Raw genomic sequence first — 5,370 nt, 5'->3', positions numbered from 1 at the left:
TTTTACTTTATAATGTTGGCCGTTGACAATGGTCAGCTGCCATTTTGACCGTTGACCAATGGTTAATTTGTAAGAATAGCCCTTTTTGGGCTTTCAAAAATAATACTTTATTATTTACTAATTAGCCCTTTGAAAAACTATAAATAGACCCCCCTCTTCTTCATTTCTTCACTCATCTCTCAATTCTCAAATCCAAATTCTCAATTCAAGTTAAATCATGCCCCGTGCTTCTAGAGTGCACTCATATGTTTGGGAATGCTTTGTGGTGGTAGGAGAAAATGAAGAAGTTCGCAAAGTAGAGTGCAAGAACTGTGGTCAAGTCTTAAATGTTCGTCGAAAGTGGGACGCCACAGGCTATTTAAGGAGGCATATGAAGAGTTGTCTTGAGCGTCCTCCAGAAATTCGTATTTAAGATTTTAAGTTGATTTGAGACAATTTGTGTTATTTTTAAATTATTAGACTTATTTAAGCTTAATGTTTAGTTTGTTAGATAAGTTAATTTGAAGTATTATTATGCAATGAAAATATGATATGAAAGCCTTTGAAGTTTCTTCAAACATTCTTTTTATACGTTAGTTTTTAGTGTTTTATATTTTTACTTATCTTAATATAAATTACGATTGTTATACAAAATACATAAAAAAAATTAAATAAAATTGGCCGGCCCGGCCCATTAGGACCGAAACTGTTCCGGTTAAATTTAGCAATGGGGAAGCCCGGAACCAGTAAACCCGGTAAAAAAATGAGGGGTCAAATTCGTTTTAACTTTTAATGTGGGTCTATTTGGTTCGGGTCAGGTTAAAGGAGGTTGGGTCGGGTTTATAATATGTGGGATTATTTTCCAAATGTGACAGCTTATGTGGATTTTTGTTAGGCAATAAGGATATAAGTAGTTCGATACTTACACGGCAAAGACAAAATTGATACCAAATTTTAACGAAGGGTATATGTTACCTGCAAAATTAGGGCACACCAATTCAATTGAGAGAGATTTCTTAGCTGAAGATGAGGAGAATTTCTCGCAATAGTATTCCCTTTATCTCTTTCTTTGCTATTTCCCGTTCTTGTTCGGCAACTACTGTTAGAGTTTATTCTTCAATTCATAGTAATATGTCCATTTCGGAAAAGGGTAAAGTTGGGGTTAATAGTAAGCTTGAGAATGTTAAGTGTTTAGATGACGCTGTGACTCTCTTCCGTCAAATAGTTAGAAAGCAGCCTCTTCCTTCTGTTTTCGACTTCTCGAAATTATTTAAGACTATGCTAAATATGAAGCATTACTCTGCTGTTGTTTCTCCTTTTCGAGAAATGTAGAAATTGGGTATTCCAATTAATGATTTCATCTTGAATATCGTGATTAACAGTTATTGTCTGATGCATCATGTTGATTGTGGATTTTCGGTGTTAGCCATTTACTTGAAGAAAGGCATTCCGTTTGATGTTGTAACCTTTACCACCCCAATTAGGGGAATCTTTACTGAAAATAGGGTCAAAGATGCAGTTGACTTTTTCAAAAAGTTGGTGAGGGAGAAGATTTGTGAGCCTAATGAGGTTATGTATGGAACCGTCATGAATGGTCTCAGCAAAAAGGGCCATACTGAGAAGACTTTAAGTTTGTTGCGGTTAATGGAACAAGGGAACATTAAGCCGAACATATGTAACTCCAACATTGTCATAGATTCCCTTTGCAAAGATAGAAACTTAGATGCTGCTATCAGCCTTTCGAACGAGATGAATAGGAAAGGCATTCGTTCAAACATAATCACATATAATTCATTAATTGATGGTTTGTTTAAGTTTGGTCAGTGGGAAAAGGTTAGGATTTTGTTCTCTGAGATGGTAAATCATAATATTTATCCAGATATGCACACCTTCAACATAGTGATTGATGGACTATGCAAAGAAGGGAAAGTTGAAGACGCCGAGGAAGTAATGAGACATATGAATGAAAAAGGTGTAGAGCCTAATATATTAACTTACAATGTGATAATGGATGGATATTGTTTGCGTGGTCAAATGGATAGAGCGAGGAGAATTTTCGATTTCATGATAGATAAATGCATTGACCCTGACATTATTAGCTATAACATACTAATAAATGGATATTGTAAGAAAAAGAAGTTGGATGGGGCCACGCAGTTGTTTCGTGAAATTTCTCGAAGGGGATCAAAGCCTAATATTGTTACCTACAATACCATCTTGCAAAGTCTGTTTGAAGTTGGACGGATTGGCTCTGCAAAAAAGTTCTTTGATGAGATGCTATCTACGGGGCTTGTACCTGATTTATGCATTCATGGCACATTGCTCAATGGTTATTTTAAGTATGGACTTGTTGATGAAGCTATGTCACTCTTTAATGAGTTGGAAAGAAAGAGAGGAAAGTCTGATATTGAATTTTACAATGTTGTCATTAATGGATTGTGCAAAAATAGAAAACTTGACAAAGCTCATGCTATTTTTGAAGCTTTCTTTTATTGGACTGCTTCCGAATGTGAGAACATACAATACAATGATAAATGGACTTTGTCTTGAAAGGTTGTTAGATGAAGCTAAAGATATGCTAAGAAAAATGTCAAAAGCTCAAAATGTCAAAGTATATAATAAGTCACAACAATTTGAATTGTCGTACCACTATCTCGTCAGGCTCCTGAATGTAATCATCTGTCGCAGCCATGTCAACATCGCGTTCAGCCGTAAAAAGGAAATTAACAAAGTTATGGAAAATAAAGACAAATTCTAATTCAATACTATAAAAACCATACCTGCGCCTGTGATGATGAACCATAACTCAGCCGGCACCCACTATGTGAATCTCGGGTCAGCCGATCCTCAGCAACAGTAGACGGGCCTGGAAAGTATTTATCCCAATCCACTCTAGAAAGGTGCGTGCGCGTGATCAATAATTGACCTGACGGGGTCACCTGCGAAGTCCCTAGAGTGAGATCCATCCCAAGGCTGTATGACAACATGTCTGTCTCATGTAGGCCACCCGGCAGATCGGCAGCAACATAATCAGCAGGGGCCTCAATGCCCCTTGCTGGGGACCACCTCCTCTCCGCCCACCGCCACGTCGTCTGGCACCCCCGCCTCGTCGGGTACCGCCTCATCGGGCACCACTGCCACGTGCCACACCAGGGCCTCGCTCGTATTTCTTTGCCACACCAATCGCTGATCCTCCCAAGCTCGCTGCAGTGTCCGGGTAGCCAACTCTACAAATCGACGGCTGTAATCCTGCAAGGCATCCGCAAGATCGCTGACATAATCCTGCATCTGCAGTCCCATCTGACACATTGTATGTAGTTAGATAGCATGCACAACGTATAAAACATAAACTACATATATTGCACTAAAATAAAACATATTATACTGAATAATAACAGAAAACATACCAGCGCCTCGTGTTGCCCGGCGTATGGAACGTACCGACTGCCGGCGTGATGAATAGGGTTCCCGATAAAAATTCGGGTGACGTGCCGGTACCAGGACATATACCTTTGAATATCCACCTCCTGGATCTGTGTAGGTGGGGGCGGAATCATCATGGTCCCAAATGTGGATCTGCGCCGCTAACCATGCCATAAATGCACCGTTCGCCCTGCAATGATCATCCCTCTGATAATGTGTAGGCTCCTATATAGGCCCCCTCGATATATACTGCGGGCGGCCAAACTGCCGAAGTACCCGCTCCGACGCATGATGCTCCACAATATCGAGGCATATGAGTGGGGCAGAAGTGTCCAAATCAGTCGGTCGGCCGAGCAATAATGTGACGACCCAAAGGGTCATCACCTGTTTCCTCATTCGTTCTATGCTTCCGAGGCCTTGAAAACCTCATTTTTACTTGCCTCATTTTGTGTGCACAGACCGGGCGCGTAGCCGGAAAGCTTTTATGTTGAAATATGTGAAATCTGTGAAAAATTTGAAGAATTTTGATATTAATATGGTTAAAGTTGACTTCGGTCAATATTTTTGGTAAACGAGCCCGGATCCGTGATTTGACGGTCCCGGAGGGTCCGTAGAAAAATATGAGACTCGGGCATGTGCCCGGAGTCGAAATCCAAGGTCTAGAACCCGAGTAAAAGAATTTTTCTGTTAAATTATTTTTCTGAAATTATTAAGGAAAATGGAAATGGAAATTGATTAAAAGACCATGGTATCGGGCTCGTATTTTGGTTTCGACGCCCGGTACAGCTCTTAAATATGTATTAAGCGCTTCCTGTGAAGTTTGGTCGAAATCGGACGTCGTTTGACGTGTTTCGGACCCAATTCTCTAAAGTTAGAAGTTTAAGAAGTTGAAATAAAAATGATGATTTTGAGGCTTGATTCATTGAATTATGATGTTATTTTGGCGATTTTATCGCACGGTTAAGTTCGTATGATGTTGTTGAGTTAGTTCATGTGGTTGGTTAGGAGCCCCGAGGGCTCGGGTGTGATTCGGATGTGTTTCGGGATGATTTTAGCCTTAGAAATAGCTGTTGTCTGTGCCCAGTGAATTCTTCTATGCGATCGCATAGGAAGTGTTGCGATCGCATAGAGCACTTAAGGGGGTCCAAAAATCCTTATATGCGATCGCATTCTTCTCTACGCGATCGCATTACATGAAAACCCCACCTTTACTTTTCTTCTATGCGTTCGCACCAGCCCTTCCGCGATCGCATAGTGCTAGCTTGAGAAGCCCTCTATTTTCCTCTACGCGATCGCATAGACTAGCTTGCGATCGCAGTGACCATTTTGCCCTTCTCTATGCGATCGCATTTCCTTCTCCGCGATCGCATAGACCAATTTTCGCCCAGTTAAATTTTTAAAAGACCAGAACCAGTAGCTACGGGAATTAGTCCATATTTCACACGAGTTCTTCTCCTCCACAGCTCTTGAACGAATTTTTGAGCACTTCTTCACCAAAGCATCTTGGGTAAGTAAATTTCCACTCATTTCCTTCATCTTCCTTCATTAATTAATGAGTTTCTAAACCTAAATCATGAATTCAAGGTAGAAATTAGGGGTTTTGGGAATTTTGGGTGATTCAACCTCAATTTGGGGTCGAATCTTAAAACAAATCATATACTTGAACTCGTGGGGTTGTGGGTGACTAGGTTTTGGTCCGAGCCTCGTGTTTGGACCATGTGGGCCCGGTGTCGAATTTTGGTAATTTTGGAAGGATGCTAGAAAACTCATTTCTAGGCTATGGGATTATGTTGTTGAGCCTTAATTGATGTTATTGAATTAATTATGCCTAGATACCTTTGTTTCGGAGGCGGATTTTAGAGGAAAGGCGGTATTGGAGAGTTGATTGCTATTCTTTGGACAGAGGTAAGTGTTTGATCTAACTCTGGCTTGAGGGAATAGGATTAGAGTGTTATTAATTGCTATTTG

The 5,370-nt window shown here is 40.4% G+C and overlaps 1 pseudogene; it reads left to right on the top strand.

Annotated features, from left to right (window-relative positions):
- The first annotated feature begins 1,005 nt into the window (after positions 1 to 1,005).
- On the top strand, positions 1,006 to 2,737 carry LOC109211910 (annotated as a pseudogene).
- Positions 2,738 to 5,370: the final 2,633 nt, after the last annotated feature.

The sequence above is a fragment of the Nicotiana attenuata genome, unplaced genomic scaffold, assembly GCF_001879085.1.
Source record: "Nicotiana attenuata strain UT unplaced genomic scaffold, NIATTr2, whole genome shotgun sequence".
NCBI classification, from domain to species: Eukaryota; Viridiplantae; Streptophyta; class Magnoliopsida; order Solanales; family Solanaceae; genus Nicotiana; species Nicotiana attenuata.
Note: the sequence above shows the minus strand (reverse complement) of the source record. Positions and strands in the feature narration are given on the sequence as shown.